This window comes from Bombina bombina, chromosome 11, assembly GCF_027579735.1.
Source record: "Bombina bombina isolate aBomBom1 chromosome 11, aBomBom1.pri, whole genome shotgun sequence".
NCBI classification, from domain to species: Eukaryota; Metazoa; Chordata; class Amphibia; order Anura; family Bombinatoridae; genus Bombina; species Bombina bombina.
In genome coordinates, this window is record NC_069509.1 from 150347092 (window position 1) to 150368291 (window position 21200).

The following is a 21200-nucleotide window of genomic DNA, read 5'->3' on the forward strand; positions in this document are numbered from 1 at the left end:
AAAATACTATTTGGTAGACTGGCATTTTATACTAACTGATTTCAGTGCTGCTGGTTTTGACATAAAATGTCTACAATGATACTGCAAATGATTACTTATACTATAAAGAAAGCTTACATAGGTCTTATTGCCGATATAAATGTCTCACTATGTGCTGTTCACTTAACTATGCATATAAATTATTGCTAATGTCTATTACCTAGTCAGTGAGCATTGTTAACGGTTTCTTGGAGACCCTACGGTAAAATTCCAAACCAAAAACATTGACTCCAAGCCCTTAGCAAAATGTTTAGATGTCTCTACATGGCAAATAATTAGTTTAATTGTATCACTATTTTGTGTAACGTGAGGTCCTAGGGAGCACAAACATCTGCTCCCTCCTTAGTCACCTTTTGTCTTTAGCACACCCTCTTCTTCCACGGAGTTTAACTGTTTCCTGTGGAGCATGGCACATTTTCAAGGTTGAAGGATTGCTTTGCTAAAGAACTTATATTATCTTCATCAAATATAAATTGTTCTAATTGTTGTGCCAGGAATTTGTACATGATTTTGTTGGCAGTTTCATATTGATTAATACACTGTTGGTGTGAGATAAGGAATTATATTGAGTAATATCTTTCTACTTGATCGGGTTCAGGAAAACAATATGAATATTCAGAGCATTTCAATATGTAGACAGTTTAAAAAAAAAAAAATCTAATGAAAAATTAACATTAAATGATAAGTACGTGTTGCATGCATGTCCATATTTGTTGTTGTTAGTAAGCATTCTAAAGCAAAAATCACATGCTATAAAATGTTTAAGTATATTGAGCTAGATAACAACTGGAACTCAAAATAATTTTTTCGCTTGCACGCAAACACCGCCCAAAGTAAACTTTTATCACGGGCGGGTTACAAGTTGAAAGTAGCTTCTTTGCGTACAAGAAAAACCTGATACATGCTAACTTCAGGACTCTGGATATTGCAATTATGTTAAATTTTTAATGGAGTGTGCTAAAGAAAAAAAAAAATAACAATTATCACGCACATGTTAACCCGACACCGCAATAGACCTATGGTACTAAACCCTACGGTAGTTATAAATATTTTACATTCCAATGCTCTTCACATAAAAGAAAATGTTATTTTTATTTTTAAATATATCTTTCTATATATAAATGATACATTTTTGTAAAATATATATCTATATGAATATATAATGGTATAGATATATACAGATGTAAATAAATATATATATATATATTTAAAAATACAAATAATATTTTCTTCTATGTGAATAACATTGGAATGTGAAATATTTACATTAAATACACAGTAAAAAACATTATAAAATAATAAAATTTATTAAAAATGCTTTTTCAAGTTTTAAGGTATTTGAGTGGAAATGACTCCAAAATGTGTGTGTATGTATGTGTATACATGTGTATATATGTATGTGTATATGTATTAATATATACATATATACAAATAAAAACACACACACACACACACACATATATATATATATATATATATATATATATATATATATATATAAAGTGCCCCTGTTTTTAATCAAATTTTTAAAAACCGGGCACTTTAGCATCAAAATTTACATTCACTTTAAATAAAATATTTATATTCATTTAAATAACATTTTTTAGCAGTTATACATTCACTTTAAACTTGTATTACTAGAGAGAGAGAACCAGTTAATTTTCAGAATTATTTTTTATTACCACATTTAACTCTTTCTCTTGTTTCCTATTGATGAAACTTAGCTTCTTTTCAGGAGAACATACTGAGGTATGCTCAGGAGCGTGCATGTACTGTATATATTTAGCTCTATAAGGCAGCAGTTTTTGCAATAATGTTTGGAAAAATATTATACATGCAATGCTCAAGACACATACACCCCCTTGAAACTTCCTCTGGATACCAAGCAAAGAGATTTACATTTAATAACAGAAGCTTTTTTTTACTGTACCCTTTAGCTGAATCATGAAAGTTTAATTTTGGTTTCCATGCCTCTTTAATATATAAATTACATTTCTGACTTTTGTTTAAAAAGGATGTGTACTATATTGTTTTTGGCACCACAGACTTTGCATCAGAACTGGTTCCTTTTGATCTTTTAGAGTGACCTACTTGAGATCAAAAGGAACCAATTAAATAAGAGAGATTTTGGCGCCACAAATTTCCAGCACTGCTGCTTGATTCCTGGAACCTGCATCTTGGGAATCTCTGCTTTGCATAATTTGGCCAGTTGCTATCGCTCTCCAGTTGCTATCGCTCTTGGCTTGAAATCCTGGCAAAAGTTAACAAGAGCATAATTGTTGTTCAGTTTAATCCCAATAATTGTCCTCATTATGCAACAGACCCATCAGTGGGAGTAATGTGATTGAAAAAATATATCAGTTTATTTGGTAGACATTTTGTCAGCAAATGTAATACAGACCTTCTGTCATCTAAAACCATGATCACAGCAAAGATGTCCAATTACAGTCTTCACAAGAAAGAGACTTGCTGATAACAGATCAAAGGAACTGAAAACATTATATTTGTGTTAAAATGTATGAACCTCCCTGCAAAAAAAAAGTGGTACTTTCCACTGCACTGAAATTCTCCAGGGAGCAACTAGGTGTTCCCATTTGAATTTTGCCAGCAGGGGAGGCCACTTCTACCTCTGACTTGAAGTTATGTCTTAAAAACCAGACTAGAGAGCCTGCTAATGATTTTAGGATTGCAACATCAGGCCACAAGTCAAAATTAAATCCACTGCAAAATGTTTAATTAAAATAGTAAATTACATTAAATGAAATATTAAATTCATTTACCTCATAATATTTTTTCTATCCTACCCCCCAGAGAGGCTAGAATGCATCCCACATACTAGGCATATTAAATGTACGTTTGTGTGCTGTCTCATTGCTTGACTTGTCATTTAAAAGTAATGCTAATTAAAAAGGGATTTCTTTCAATGAGTCCTGGCACCGCTTTTGATTGGCTCGTCTCACTTCCCTGCTTGTAGAGATGTGGAAAAAAATAGCTTGTGGAAAGGTGTGGCCAGCAATGCAATTAAAGGGACATTCCAGTCAAAACTGGAATACACATATATGCTTTTCATTTATGAATAGAAGCATTTTTGTTATATACGTGTATTAGCAAAACTGTAACATACATAGAAACATAGTAACATAGTAGATGAGGTTGAAAAAACACCGAAGTCCATTGAGTTCAACCTATACAAATCTAATATGCTTACAAACAAGCTCCAGTTGAGTTTAAATTGATCCCATTAAAAGGCGACCCAAATAACACAAGCAATCATATCCTTGAATTATGTTTCTAGCCAGAAATGTATCCAATCCATTTTTAAAGGTATCTAAGGTATTGCCATTCACTATCTCCTTTGGTAATGAGTTACACAATTTTATTGCTCTTACAGTGAAAAAAGTTTCAGTTGCAGGAGATTAAATCTCCTTTCCTCAAGTCTTACATTGTGACCTCATGTCACAAACAATTTTCTTGGAATAAACAGAGATTCTGCCATCACTGTATATGGGTCTTGAATATATTTATATAAAGTAATCATATCACCTCTCAAGCGCCTTTTTTTCTAGAGAAAACAGACCCAGTTTGTCTAACCTCTCCTCATAGCATAAAATCTCTATTCCCCTTATTAGCTTTGTGGCCCTTCTCTGAACTTTTTCTAGGTCTGCAATGTCTTTTTTTTTAGATCGGTCACAAGAACTTCACTCCATACTCAAGGTGAGGTCTTACCAGGGATTTATATAGTGACAGAATTATGCTTTCTTCCCTTGCATCCATGCCACTTTTAATACATGCTAGTATCTTATTAGCCTTAGAAGTCGCTGCCCTGCATTGTGCACCAATCTTTAGCTTTTTATTTGTTACTACTCCCAAATTCCTTTCCACCTCAGTTTAGCTAAGTCTAGTCCCATTTAAATAATACATTGCCTGCTTATTTCTACTTTGAAAAAGTAGAACCTTACATTTTTTAGTATTAAATCTAATTTCCCATTTACTTGCTGCTAATAAAAGCTATAGTTGTTTCAAAAGTGTATTTTAGTATACACCAAGCACCAGCATTTTAAACACAGTTCTTGCTCAGAGAGCTTAAGTTGCTTGTATCATCTAGTAAAGACTGAATTTGTTAATTGATAACTTGATGCAAGCCCCACTGGTGCTCTGAACAGCTGCAGTATTTAAAATAGTGGTGCACTGAGAATATCTAGCAATGCTTCACATGCACTTGCAAAGAAAATAGTTAACATTAAAACAGTGATAATTTTTACTAGAAGCATTTTTGCCAATACATGTACTGTATATTGCAAATATATTTCTATTCAAAGGTGTAATTGATCTATGTACATTTCAATTTTGACCGGAATGTCCCTTTAAACACAAACCCACATTGGGCTCCATGTATGAAGCAGCGAAAGCTGCTCTGGAGCCTTTGCGGGGCAGGTTCGCATATGCGAGCCTGCTTCCCGCAATGTAAGAAACAGCGGTCATTAAACCACTGCTTCCTACACCCTACGCCACCTCTTAGCTGGCGAGGCAAAATCACTGAGAGCACGCTCCCTCTTGGTGATTGACAGCCCCTTCAGTCGCGTGATTGGTCGCGCAATTAAAGGGGCGGGCATTACACACTCCGATCAGTGTGTAATGATACATACGGGCAAGCGGATCAACAGATCCACTGCCCATGTGTAGCGAAGGCAGGCGGACAGCTTCGCGAGTTGAGAAGCTGTCCGCCCGCCATTTAGTACATGGCGCCCATTGGGTGTTAATCTACATCTTTTCATTTAACCTGGAAAGTCTATCAAGGAAAATGTTCTCAATGTACTGCAATGTTAGTAACATATTGAAGTACAAACTTACTTTTAGTGACTCTTTAAGAATGTTACACAATTTTTATTAGTCCAGTTTCTCATGTGCGTATTGGTTTTGATAGCCACAGTAAAAAGACAAGCTAAATATACTCAGAGTTTTCAAGAAGGAGTATCCCTAGACTGATCTAAAATAGCAAAACTCTGAGATTTTGATAATAAAATTACTGTTTAAAAGTCTTTAAAACATTTATTTGTATACAGATATTTCATAAAGTAGTCCAGATATGTACTAGCTATATAAAATAATTACTTTAATATCTGTATAATAGAGCTTTATATAAAGGCAGTCATGCATTAAAGGGACATAATACCCAAATACTATATCAGTTGAAACTGCTACATAACTGTAAAAGGTTGACACTAAAATATCACCTGAGCATCTCAATGTAAAAAAGATATTTTACCAAAAAATGTCTTCAACTCACAATAGTAAGAGCTCTGTTAACAGTTATTATCTTTAGCTACTGACAGCTGCAAGATGAAAAAAAAAAACACCAGCCAACTAGCTTTATCAGTGCTGATGTCACATTTTGCTGTACTGTGATCTCATGAGATTTAATTGAAATATCACAATATTTCATAGTAAACTTCCTTAAATTAGGGTGAAAAATAACATGACTTTGCATGCACATGCCAGATGCACACTCCCTTGCAAGTCCTGGGACTAGCATCCTGATTGGCTGCTTAAAGTCCCTTTACAATGGGATTTGGCTATTGGGGAAATTTTGAAGTAAAGTATCCTCTTTTTGCCACAGAGATGTTCAGGTGATATTTTCTAGTCAACTTTTTAAAGATATGCTTCTTCACTATAAAGTGCTCCAACATTTGGGGATCATGTCCTTTTAACTTTTTGTGGTAACTTCAAATAATTTTGCATTTCCACCCACAAATAATCTATATAATATTCAAGGTTTTTTTCAGTTCATAGGTTAAAAAAAGAATTTAAATATGCACACAACACAGCCAATCACCCAATAACCTTATATTTCAATGCAATAATTTCAGGCATATGCTTTAAAATAAAGGCTCTCGTATTACTTTATTTACAGGGAGCATTTTGCCATATATAGAGAGAACTGACTAATTCCTATGATAATATATGATGAATATACTACATCTGTGAACAAAGTTCTTCAAATCAGTTATGAATAGTTGTACATTTTTTGGAGAGAAAGACAACCATTTTTGTTCGCATAATTGTTTCAAACTAGAGCCAGTGTGTTAAAAAAAAACAACCAAAGAAACTAGGATAAAGAATTAACGGTCACTTTTAATATATCACACACAGCTATAATTCTGCAGGAAGGTTTCATAAACCCTTTACATAGAGTAGTATCCTACAATTCCCTTGTTCTCCTCTGTAAGTGAAATCTTTGCACATTTGTCCCTTGGCTCTGAGATAGGAACATTCCTGAAACCAGAAGAGAAATGACACATGTGCATTATTAGGACATCCACCTGAAATCAGAAATATTTTTACCAATTACCAATGGCTTGAAAGCACACCACCAGAATTGCTTCATGTGCACATTTTCTACAATTTTTTTATTATATAATTCATGTATCAATCCTATTTCTAATGATAGTCTGTGACTTGCTGATGTAATCTCAATAAATGGTACTCACTATTTCATATTTACAGTAATGCTGAGTCTGAAATAAACCTTGTGCCAGATATATGGATTTACAAACACCCCCATGTTTTCCCGCACAGACACAATTTTACTCTGTTTGTATCAAGCATTTATGGGGTAAAATACACATTATTACAAAATGCGTCTTTGTTTCCTCTGCTATGATAAATGTCCAACCTAAGAACAAAAATTAATTTCTCGCTTTTTTAATAATGGACAATATGAACAGGTAATAATATTTCATACATCAACTATAGTGTTTAGTAATTAAAGATGCAGCGATACCTTAAGAATTTGTTGTGACAAAACAGATTAACTAGATATTTTTTATGAAATCCTTGTGTAGATATAACATTCTGTATGTTTCTAAATATACTGTACTTATCATACACTTTTTTTTAACAGAAGTTTATTTTATGTATATTTTAAATGAGTTTCATGGTTTATGAAAATTCTCATTTTCTATTCAATTTCTATTTTTGCATTGTTAGCTTTATGTTTTAGGTAAAAGCATGAAATGCGGCAATTGGGCGTAGCCTAAAATATAGTAATTATAAAGCAAGAAATGCGTTTCTTACCACATTTTTTTTTCTGTTGTTCTCATATGTTTAATAACTAATTAATAAAAGATTTGTTTGGGTGGTAAGTTATACCACAATCTTTGTTGGCTGCTTCCAATAAAGAAAAAGGCAAGTTAAAAATATTATTTAAATAAATTGGCTGCCTCTTCAAATTTACCTCCAAAAATATTTTTTATTGGCCAACTTCAACCTAGACTACTCTATCATTTACATTGAAATGTAAGCAATACGTCAGTCCAAAATAAGTTTAAAATCTCTTGTAATTATCTGACATATATAAAGATAAAACATTTCAGCAGAAATTGATAACAAATACAACTTTATTTAGCAAACGAAATCCACAACATCACTTTCAGCTCAAGGTATACTTTTGTGTCTTACCGGAAACAAAACTGACTTTTTCACGACAGCTACCTTGTACCTATCTAGATAAAAGAAAAACTGTCAGACTTTGCATTGTGGTTTCCGTTGATCTCCCCATGATGATTACTAACTTGTTATATGATGACTTTTCGTGCTATCATGAGAGATATTATTCATTTCTACTAGTTCAGTGAAGACAGAGACCCATGCCTGAAATAATTGGGTACTTTGTCATAGGCCTAAAAAAAAGAAAATTCCTTCAAACAGTGATTTTTTTTTACCTCTCTTATTATTATTTTAGGCTGAGTAAGGATTCCTGGTGAATAATCACGGAGACATGAAATAACTCCCGGGTGCACAAACAATGATGGAATCTAAAGATACGTTAGCTGGAGTTAATAGGATGGGGAATCGCCAAAGACAGAGAGAAACAGCATGATCACCAGGGTTGTTTGACCCTTTCAATGCTGGAGAGGCCTACAACGCCTTGCAAACTAATGCATTGATGTCCACTCCAGCAGTGAAGGAGCCAATATTATACTTCTGTCCTTGCTTTCTGCCTCGTTGTACACCTGTGTGAATTGTTATGACAAGAAGTGTTAGTCCATTCCGTGTTTGAGTTGCCCCTAACTGATGAAAAGAAACTACAAGTCTGTAGAAGTCATAAAGCTGCAAGTTTGGCAAACATTACGGCCTAAAAAATGCAAAATAAATAACTTAAACAGTAACTAGTGGCTCTTGGTTCTTGTAACAGTGGAATCCATTTCTGTAGTTTTTATAACATGCAAAAAAAGTTATTTTCCTTAGTTTAACCTCTGCTTCTGACTCTACTGAGCAATTAACTACCTACCACTAGTAGGAAGGTAAAAGAAAAAAGAAAAAAAACACACATTACCATATTTCTGTAACATATTGAAAAAAGGTTTGTACTCAGGTACAAGGATAAGTAATCTTATAAATACAGTATATATTTACAGGCATACCTTGTTTTATTGCGCTTTGCATTATTGCGCTTTGCAGATATTGGTCTTTTTACAGAAACATAAAACAATTGCAGTCTGTGAAAAGACTACGGGGTCGATCCGATAAAAATCGTCGCCCGCAAAAGTCGGCGACGCCAATATTTGCGCGGGTTTGGTATCCTATATACGGCGTAACCTAGAAGTTACGCGCGTATATTTCTGCCTTCGCCCGTAGTTTTTTGGGCCATAGGCAGGTATACCAAACCCGCGCAATTTGGTATCCAATATACAGCGTAAGGACTTACGTGGCGAAAATGGAGAAATCTTACTCCATTTTCACCTCGCCACAAAAAGCAGCCGCAAGAAGCCTTACGCTGACTATTGGAGCCCCGTAACTCCCTAAACTAGCTAGAAAATAAACCTAACACCTAATGCATGCGCAATGTCTATCTCCCTGTCAACGGCGATCTGCTAAAATAAACCTAACACCTAACGCATGCACAATGTCTATCTCCCTGTCAACCGCGATCCCCCGCCGCAATCCATAATAAAGTATTTAACCCCTAAACCCTCCCCATCTACATAAACTAACCCCCTACTGTGAACCCCTAAAACCGCCACCATCTAACTGATCTATCCCCTAATGTGAACCCCTTACACCGCCGCCATCTATATTAAAATTATTAACCCCTAATTTAATCTACCTACCCTGCCGCCAGCTATATTATCTATATTAACCCTAAGTATATTATAGTTAATATAGTTATTACATTATATATATTAACTATATTAACCATAATTATATTAGGGTTAATATAGTTACTATAGTATTTATATTAACTATATTAACTCTATCTAACCCTAACACCCCTAACTAAATTCTTATTAAATAAATCTAATTCATATTATAAACTAAAATATTCCTATTTAAATCTAAATACTTACCTATAAAATAAACCCTAAGATAGCTACAATATAATTAATAATTACATTATAGCTATGTTAGGGTTTATATTTATTTTACAGGTAAATTGTTCATTATTTTAACTAGGTATAATAGCTATTAAATAGTTATTAACTATTTAATAGCTACCTAGTTAAAATAATTACCCAATTACCTGTAAAATAAATCCTAACCTAAGTTACAAATACACCTACACTATCAATAAATTAAAGAAACTACAAATATCTATCTAAAAATACAATTAAATAAACTAAACTAAATTACAAAAAAAAAAAAAACACTAAATTACAAAAAAAAAAAAAAATTTACAAGATTTTTAAGCTAATTACACCTATTCTAAGCCCCCTAATAAAATAATAAAGCCCCCCAAAATAAAAAAATTCCCTACCCTATTCTAAATTAAAAAAAGTTCAAAGCTCTTTTACCTTACCAGCCCTTAAAAGGGCCTTTTGTGGGGGCATGCCCCAAAGAAAACTGCTCTTTTGCCTGCAAAAAAAAACACAATACCACCCCCCAACATTACAACCCACCACCCACATACCCCTAATCTAACCCAAACCCCCCTTAAATAAACCTAACACTACCCCCCTGAAGATCTCCCTACCTTGTCTTCACCACACCGGGCCGAACTCCTCATCCGATCCGGGCGATGTGTTCCAGCAAGCGGCAGTGAAGTCTTCTTCCATCCGGGTGATGTGCTCCAGCAAGCGGCAGAGAGTCTTCTTCCATCGGCGATGTCTTCAAGCAAATCGGCATCTTCAATCTTCTTCCTTCGCTCCTCCGCCGCGGAGCATCCTTCCGGAACGACGACTTCCCGACGAATGAGGTTCCTTTAAATGACGTCATCCAAGATGGCGTCCGCCGAATTCCGATTGGCTGATAGGTTTCTATCAGCCAATCGGAATTAAGGTAGAAAAATCTGATTGGCTGATTGAATCAGCCAATCAGATTCAAGTTCAATCCGATTGGCTGAAGAAATCGTGCCGGAAGACGTCGTGCCGGAAGGATGCTCTGCGGCGGAGGAGCGAAGAAAGAAGATTGAAGATGCCGATTTGCTTGAAGACGTCGCCGATGGAAGAAGACTCTCTGCCGCTTGCTTCAAGACATCGCCCAGATGGAAGAAGACTTCACTGCCGCTTGCTGGAACACATCGCCTGGATCGGATGAGGAGTTTGGCCCGGCTGGGTGAATCAAGGTAGGGAGATCTTCAGGGGAATAGTGTTAGGCTTATTTAAGGGGGGTTTGGGTTAGATTAGGGGTAAGGTAAAAGAGCTTTGAACTTTTTTTAATTTAGAATAGGGTAGGGAATTGTTTTATTTTGGGGGGCTTTATTATTTTATTAGGGGGCTTAGAATAGGTGTAATTAGCTTAAAAATCTTGTAATCTTTTTTTTATATTTTGTAATTTAGTGTTGTTTTTTTTTGTAATTTAGTTTAGTTTATTTAATTGTATTTTTAGATAGATATTTTAGTTTCTTTAATTTATTGATAGTGTAGGTGTATTTGTAACTTAGGTTAGGATTTATTTTACAGGTAATTGGGTAATTATTTTAACTAGGTAGCTATTAAATAGTTAATAACTATTTAATAGCTATTATACCTAGTTAAAATAATTAACAATTTACCTGTAAAATAAATATAAACCCTAACATAGCTATAATGTAATTATTAATTATATTGTAGCTATCTTAGGGTTTATTTTATAGGTAAGTATTTAGATTTAGATAGGAATATTTTAATTAATAATATTAATATTAGATTTATTTTAATAAGAGTTTAGTTAGGATGTTAGAGTTAGATAGGGTTATTATACTTAATATATATATATAATATAATAACGATATTAACTATATTAACCCTAATATAATTAGAGTTAATATAGTTAATAAATATAATATAATAACTATATTAACTATATTAACCCTAATATAATTAGGGTTAATATAGTTAATATAGCTGGCGGGGGTGTAGGGGGATTAGATTAGGGGTTAATACATTTATTATAGGTGGCCGCGGTGTAGGGGGATGTAGATTGTAGGCAAAAGAGGAGTTTACTTTGTGACAAAGCCCCGCCAAAAGCCCTTTTAAGGGCTGGCAAAAGAGCTGTTACTTTGGGGCATGCCCCGCAAAAAGCCCTTTTAAGGGCTGGCAAAAGAGCTGTTACTTTGGGGCAATGCCACGCAAAAAGCCCTTTTCAGGGCTATTTGTAGGGTTAGACTTAGGTTTAGTGGTAGGGATAGTTTAGTATTTTAGGGGTTAAATAATTTAATATAGATGGTGGCGGGGTGGGGGGATTAGATTAGGGGTTAATAATTTTAAAATAGATAGCGGCGGGGTAGGGGCTCACTTTAGGGGGTAGGTAAGGTAGATGGCGGCGGTGTTAGGGGCTCACTTTAGGGGGTTATAGATTTAATATAGCTGGCGGCGGTTTAGGGGTTAATAACTTTATTAGGTAGCGGCGGGCTCCGGGAGCGGCGGTTTAGGGGTTAATACATATTTTATTGTTAGGCTAGTGAGGGGGGATAGCGGATAGAGGGTTAGACATGTCGGGCTATGTTAGGGAGGCGTGTTAGACGTGTCGGGCTATGTTAGGGAGGCGTGTTAGACAGTGCGGGTAATTTAGACTTTAGTCAGGCTTTGTAGGCGCCGGCAGTTTCTAACGTGCCGCAAGTCACTGGCGACGCCAGAAATTTGTACTTGCGCAGATTTCTGGACATTGCTGGTTTATCAGACTTACTGCACGTTAGCATCTGACGGCGACATATATGGGATAGCTCGAGTTGCGAGCTGAAACTGCGGGCAACGCGGGTTCCCTCGCTTGCGCCGCAAACTACGATCTATATCGGATCGACCCCTGAATGTGAAGGGTGCGCCAACTAAAAAATATATGTACAACAATATATGTATTATAATATCTGTTATTTAAATTAAAATGAATAAATGATTCTTAGTTCATAAAATATAAACAACAAAATAGTATAACAAAATAGAAAAATAGAAAAACCAAAAAAAACACACATATATATATATATATATATATATATATATATATATATATATATATATATATATAAACATAAAACCAACACTGGAAAATTAATATTAATGTGCACAATAATAGTCTCTATGTTCCGTGATGTATGGGTCTTAAACAAATACAGACCACAATTATCCAACAAATGGTGATTGAGTGTGATGATGATAATTTTATGATTTCTTCGTGTTGTTTGTATAATATTTTTGAGATGTCCCAACAAATACACCAATGTCAACTGGTAAGGAGAGGAAAGGAAGAGGCGCCTGATGGTGTAATAACGAATGTACAGGCAGTAAGGCAGATCAAGAGTACAGTTTTATACTCACAAGCCTGGATGCACATTCAGTGCAATAATCAGCAGACCGAGTCTCGGTCTGCTGATTATTGCACTGGATGTGCATCCAGGCTTCTGAGTGCACCATCAGGCGCCTCTTTCTTTCCTCTTATTCAGGATATCGTTTTTTTACAGAAACAACTGTGACAACTTGGTGTTGAGCAAGTCAATCAGCACAATTTTTCTAACATACATACACATTTAAGCACATAAATATGCACATAAATATATATAGATATATACACACCTATATATACACACCACCAGCAAAAAGACTCATGCTCATCAAAGGTTCAGATGATTGTTAGCATTTTTTAGCAATAAAGTATTTTTTAATTTAGATATGTACATTGTTTTCTTAGACATAATGCTATTGCACACTTAAAAGAATACAGTAGAGTGTAACTATAACGTTTATATGCACTGGAAAACAAAAAGCAAATATTATTGTGACTTATTTTATTGCTAAATTTGCTTTATTGCAGTGGTCTGGAACTGAACCCGCAATATCGCTGAGGTATTTCTGTACACACATATATTACAGAAACAAAGAAGATAGATGGGTAGATAATAGATAGATGATTCATTAATACATTTCACCTTGAATAAAAGATAATCTACTAAATGTCTTTATTTCAAAACACACATCATTCAACTTGCATATCTTATCTCATTCTTAAGAAGTACTGTTTAGTTTAAGGGATGTATTAAGTGATGATACTTAGGGGTAGATTTACTATTGTATGGACAGACATGATCTGCTGTAGCGATCATGTCCGCCGCACATCGATAAATGCTGACAGCATATGCTGTCGGCATTTATCATTGCACAAGCAGTTCTGGTGAACTGCTTGTGCAATGCTGCCCCCTGCAGATTTGCGGCCAATCGTCCGCTAGCAGGGGGTGTCAATCAACCCGATCGTATGTGACTGGGCTGATTGCTGTATGCTGCCTCAGTGATGGCGTATGAGTTAAGGAGCAGTGGTCTTAAAGTGAAAGTTAACTTTGATCGTTACCAATAACATTTTGTGTTTATCTCAGAAAATAAATGGCCGTTAGGCAGCCGTCAATTGACGTCAGCAGTTACTGTGACAATATGCGCATGCGTTAGTATTCTCTGTTTACATTGGCAAAGCGAGCGAGGCCCCGTTTTCGCGCATGTGCACTGCAAATATTATTTATGCACTGTTAGGTAACAGCAGTTCCACGACAAGCTGCAACAGTAAACAATCGGCTTCTTTAATGGCATTATCTGATTTACCCCACACTAGATCTTGTTACTTCATTTGTGCAAGAAACGTCACACTTTGATCATGACAAATTATAAATAATGAAAAAACACAGCTAATCTCTGTCTGTTCAAACATAGTATTGAATGGATATTGTTATTCATTCAATACTATGTTGCGGACGAATGACGCATGCGCTGAAATCGGCAATGGACTTGTTTAACGCATGCGCATTGATGAGAGTCAGAGAAAGCTCCGCATGCGCAGTTTTGGATAGTCACCGTTCACGAGCCTACTATACCCGTATAGAGCAGGTGGGACCGCTCTATACATCACTGGATCAAAAAACAGGAAATAACTAATGGGAGGAGAATAGAAGGGAACGGTAAGCAAAAAATACAGTATAAAATAATAAAAATAAAAAGTAATTGCAAAAAATTAATATAGCGACTAGACATTTAATATGCATAGAAGTGTAATAATGAAATATGAAGGCTCTAACTTAACCTTCACTTTAAGACCGCTGCTTCTTAACTCCTGTTTCTGGCAAGCCTTAAGGCTCGCGCAGAAACAGGGGTATATGGCCCCATCTGGGCCGTGATAAATCGGCCCCCATATGTTTCAAGTTTACAGACAATTACAGGTGTTGTGCTAATTTATTGCACCCTCGCAAACTGACAAATTTGCCCGTTTGCTGGCGTGTGATAAATAACCAGCCATTATAAGAGGCTGGTTATTGCTACTGCGAGCTTGTGGTAGAAATAAGCGCTTATCAGTGGCGACTGGTGAATTTTGGAGATGGTGAGGCGCTAGAACACACCCCTTGAAATAAAGCCCCACCCCTTAAATGGGAAACTGTATATATGATAGATATGCACTTCACGCACATGCACAGTAACACTGCATACATGCATACACACATACACACACTACATACATGCATACTACATACATAAACACACTACACTACATACATACATATATATATACAAACAGACACATACTATATACATACATACACACACATACACACCTTGCATGCATATATACACACACACACTACATATATATATATATATGTATACATATGTATATACACAATATATACATACACTATATACATACACACTACATACATACACACACTACACTACACACATACATACATACACTACATACAAACACATACACACTTTATACATACACACACACACCTTGCATACATGAATACACACACACACTACACACACACACATATATATATATATAGACAAACACACATACACACACTACATACATACACACACACTATATACATACACTATATACATACATACTACATACATACAAACACACACACACACCTTGCATACACACTACACACATACATACATACCTACATACACTACATACATACAAACACACACACACACCTTGCATACATGAATACACACACACTACATATATATATATATATATATATATATATATATATATATATATATATATATATATATACAAACACACATACACACACTACATACATACAAACACACTATATACATACACACTACATACATACAAACACACACACACCTTGCATACATGAATACACACACTACATATATATATATATATATATATATATACATACAAACACACTATATACATAAACTATATACATACACACACTACATACATACACACACATGATATGCATACACTATATACATACACACTACATACATACAAACACACACACACCTTGCATACATGAATACACACACACACACACTACATATATATATATATACAAACACACATACACACACTACATAAACACACTATATACATACACTATATACATACACACTACATACACACACACACACACTACATACATGAACAGACACAAACTACATACATACATACACATTACACAAACTTGTATAGATACACACACACACACACACACACACAGAACAACAGAAGGCAAGATCCAATTGCCTTGTGTAAATGTGAGGGGGAGTGTCTTCAGCACTATGGGCTCTAATCTGTTACAAACTAGACTATGTCTGCATCAATCTCCCACTTCTATTCTGCCCACTATCAGCAGTAACTGCATTCCTCTCACTCATACACCAGCCATTCAGTTCCAATTCACTTTTATAAACATACAGTATGAGTGGGCCAGATAAATAGAACTGCCACTTGTGAGACACAGTCTGTTAATGCTAATAATGTTCCTGGCCACTGATGTTATTGTTTCTAGTGAAGACACTGCCTCTCACGGAAGGTGCTCACTCTGAATCTAATACAATGTGGATTGTGGGTAGCCATTAGCCAGAAAACACAAATAAAATTCACTCATTAAAACTAACATACTTTTTATTGCCACAGGTTAAAATCCACATCTGTGACATTTAGCGTTATGGATTTTAACTTCTGGCAATAAAATTTATGAACTGCTGATAATTTTATTTGCGTTATCTAACCAAGGTATAGAAAAAATAATCTTTCAACGGCTATTACCTGATTCAAAATGATTAATGGTAACGTCATGCCAAAGATGCGTCTGGGTTTCAGCTTCATCTCTTCCCTGTTTCCAACAAACCCAACCCAGTAGAAAACTGAACACTATTTTCCACAATGGAGCTTAAAGGGATTTTCTACCACATGGGTGCATTTCGGTATTGAACAGAAGCAGTTTTGTAATATACATGTTTTAGCAAAAATGCTTCTAATAAAAGCTATAGCTGTTTCAAAAGTGTATTTAAGTATGCACCGTGCACCAGCATTTAAAACACATTACTTGCTCAGAGAGCCTAAGGTGCTTGTGCCATCTGGTAATGACTCAATTTGTTAATTGTTGACATGATACAAGCCCCACTGATAATCTGAGAAGCTGCATTATTGAAAATGTGGGTGCAGTGACAATATCTAGCTATGCTTCACATGCACATGCAGAGAAAAATGTTATCACTAAAACAGTGATAACTTTTACTAAAATCATTTTTGCCAATACATCTGTATTGCAAATATGTTTCTATTCAAAGATGTAATAAATCTATGTGCATTTAAATTTTGACTGGAATGTCCCTTTAAGCCATCTGCTACTTGTAAGCTTTCCCCAGGCTGACTCACTCCTATTGGCTCAAAGGAGCATGTGGGACCCAACATGCTCCTTTCAGCCAATAGGAGCTTAGAAGATCATCTGTGCCTAGATGTCCACATGATAACAGATGGGAGACATCAGATATTCCTTAAAGGCACAGACGAAGCATGTGCAAAGTCCTCTCAAACAGTACAGATTGCCAAAACGCCCTGCCTGAGAGTACTTTGCAAATGCAAGGTTTTTGTTTATTTATTTTACTAAGAAAAGCAACATAAAAAAACAAACAGACAAAAACACCAATTCCTAATTGTGCCATCATAATTGCATTTAATTTAATTTATTTTTTATTTTTTATTTTTTTATTTTTTTTCTTTCTCCACAAATTTGTGGGGCATTGCCCCCACTGTCCCTATTAACAAGCCTCCACTGGCGCTTATAAGATTAACCAGAGATCAGATCTTACTGCTGAGCGACACTGGAGGAAATCTCTGAGTTCAGCTGACTTTCTTCACTACAAGTTCATCCTGAACTCCTACTATTCTGCCCTTAATCTTTATAAGCAACAATACTTCTCTAATCTCATCTCTGCTCTTTCCTCTAACCCAAAACGTCTGTTTTCAACGTTCAATACTCTTCTCCGCCCACCCCCACCTCCTAATACAACTTCTCTCTCAGCTCAAGATTTTGCCAGCCACTTCAATAACAAAATTAACTCCATCAGAAATGAAATCACCTCTCAACTTACTACCAATCTCCCATCCCCTCAAAAGCTCACAATCATTCAAAACCCAAATACCCTTAAATTTAGCTATTTTTCCCCTGTTACTGAGGAAGAAGTCTCTGCCCTTATACTGTCCTCCCACCTCACTACCTGTCCCCTCGACCCTATACCCTCACAGTTACTCCGCTCCCTCTCTTCTACCATCATCCCCATAATCACACACATTTTCAACCTCTCTCTCAGCACTGGTATATTTCCCTCATCTCTAAAACATGCACTGGTCACACCTATCCTCAAAAAACCTTCCCTCGATCCAACCTTTCCATCCAACTACCGTCCTATTTCCCTACTCCCTCTTGCCTCAAAGCTCCTTGAAAAGCTAGTATATGCAGGTCTATCCCATTTCCTTACACTATACTCTCTTCTTGACCCATTGCAATCTGGATTTCATCCCCATCACTCCACAGAGACAGCATGTCAAGTTTACCAATGACCTACTTACAGCAAAATCCAAAGGCCACTTCTCTCTGCTTATCCTCCTTGATCTGTCTGCAGCCTTTGACACTGTTGACCACCCTCTTTTGCTCCAAACCCTATAATCCTTTGGCATCTGCGACACAGCTCTCTTGTGGGTTCTCTTCCCATCTATCTAACAGTACCTTTAATGTAGCCTTCTCCGGAGTATTCTCTGCCCCATTAACACTTTCTGCTGGGGTATCTCAAGGCTCTGTCCTCTGTCCCCTTCTCTTTTCAATCTATACGTCATCATTAGGTTCCTTAATAAAGTCCCATGGGTTTTCAATATCATTTGTATGCCTATGACACCCAAATCTACCTTTCTGCACCAGACCTTCCTCCTTCCTCACTAACCCGTCACTAGCTGTCTTTCTCATATCTCATCTTGGATGTCCTCTCACTACCTTAAAGGGACATTATACACTCATTTTTTCTTTGTATAAATGATTTGTAGATGATCTATTTCTATAGCCCATACAGTTTTTATTTTAAAAAATGTATAGTTTTGCTGATTTTTAAATAACATTGCTCTGATTTTCAGACTCCTAATCAAGCCCCAAAGTTTCATGAGAATACCGTCAGCTACCTACTCCAACTTGCTCCTGTTTGTGTAAAGGGTCTTTTCATATGTAAAAGAAGTGGGGGGGCGAGTGTCTTATTTCCCACTTGCAGTGGGCTGTCCAATTACCTTTTCAACAGAGCTAAACTGAGAGCTTCTAAGTACGTTTTTAAACAGTTTTATACTGGATTTTTATATCAGTTTCTTATTCTTTATAGTAGTGTCTTTTACATGCAGTTATATGAAAATGAGTGTACACTGTCCCTTTGAGCTAAATCTCTCCAAAACTGAGCTCTTTTTTTCCCCCTTCTTCCAAAATCTTCACCCCCCAATTTTTTATAACTGTTGATAATTCCATCATTACCCCTACCCCGCATGCCCGATGTCTTGGAGTCACACTTGACTCAGACCTTTCCTTCACTCCTTACATTCAGTCCTTGGCTAAAGCCTGCCGCTTCCACCTTAAAAACATCTCTAAAATTAGACATTTCCATACACAAGACACAGCTAAGGTTTCAATCCACTCTCTCATCCTTTCCCATCTCCACTACTGAAACTCCGTCCTCTCTGGTCTACCTAGCTGCTGCCTAGCTCCTTTACAATCCATAATGAATGCTCTGCCAGGCTCATCTTCCTTACATGTCACTCTTCATCTGCTGCATCTCTCTGCCAATCCCTTCACTGGCTTCCTCTTGCCTCCAGGATTAAACACAAAATCCTCACACTGACATATAAAGCCTTCAACTGCACTGCTTCCCATTACATTTTAGACCTTGTCTCCAGATACTCTCCCTCCCGTCCTCTTCGCTCTGCTCATGATCTCCTACTCTCCTCCTCTCTTGTTACTTCCTCACATTCCCATTTACAGGACTTCTCCAGACTGGCCTCCATCCTGTGGAACTCCCTGCCTCCACAAGACTCTCCCCTAGTTTTAACAGCTTCAAGCTGAAATTAAAAAAGGGGGTAACTGGCGCTAATGGTTAGATTAGCTAGGATAACACTACCAGATTGGTGACTGTTGTATTAATAGACGGCTGTCCGTCAGAGTGAAAACAAGTGATACGGGTATCTAATATAGTCCTACTAATAACTTAAAAAAAACTATATAGTATCACAATTCTTAATTTGATATAGTGGCAGCGAGTTTTAGTAAACAAAAATTGTGATGAAGGTATTTACCTATTTGACATCGTCAATACTAATGTGAGTAAAATATAAGAAAATGTGAAAATGTTCAAATAGTTACGTGTATACGTCAGATATGGTGGACAATTAAGGTCTATATTTATAGATAATAAGTGACAGATTGTGAAGTAAAAAATGAATATCTATGACTGTTAATGCATAAAATATTTATTCCTAAAAAAGATAATAAGTGACAGATTGTGTAGTAAAAAATGAATTTCTATGGCTGTTTACTGCATAAAATATTTATTCCTAAAAAATCAATAAAACAACTTCAATATAATTAAAATAGTTCAAATATTATATTCGGGACGTCTCCCTTGTAATCAGTGATATCTGTCGACAAGAAGTTTGCTCAGCCGCAGTTAGCTGGGCATATTTGGTGGTATGTGATACAGTGTTACTGCAAATCGTAAGGTACCTTACAGTTAGAGATGTTTATGAAGGCTGAAAGACCGGGCGTGCGTTTATTCTGTCCTTGCACCGGGTCTCAGTATGGTGGTGTATTCCGCGGCTTCAAAGACAAAACAGCTCGCTGATATGGTGATTGGCGGTTTGGGTTACACACCCCTTTTCTGATAAGTAGAACGTCTGGTGTTCCGTAGAAATATATCGGCCAATATATTAATAATGATGACTTGTTTCTTTTACTGAAATGATGGTAGTTGAACAAAGGTCAGACAAATTTGTGCCTGCTGTAGCCGTGTTTAAAAACGGTTGTAGTAGTAAACGTGGATACTCGCTATTTGCTGATCAGATCCCTGGTCCTTGCAGCGGATTTATCTCCTAAATCAAAAAATTAGAGAGTCCACAGGAGGGGCTGGATCGCAGCTTTTGCGTGTATTTCAATCTTTGGTGGGTTCCACATAAAAACAAGCTTTCTGGAGTAAATTCTACGCGTTTCACCCTGTGAGGGCTTTATCAAGATACTCCAGGTGTATATTACAGACTTTTTAACGTTAAAAAGTCTGTAATATACACCTGGAGTATCTTGATAAAGCCCTCACAGGGTGAAACGCGTAGAATTTACTCCAGAAAGCTTGTTTTTATGTGGAACCCACCAAAGATTGAAATACACGCAAAAGCTGCGATCCAGCCCC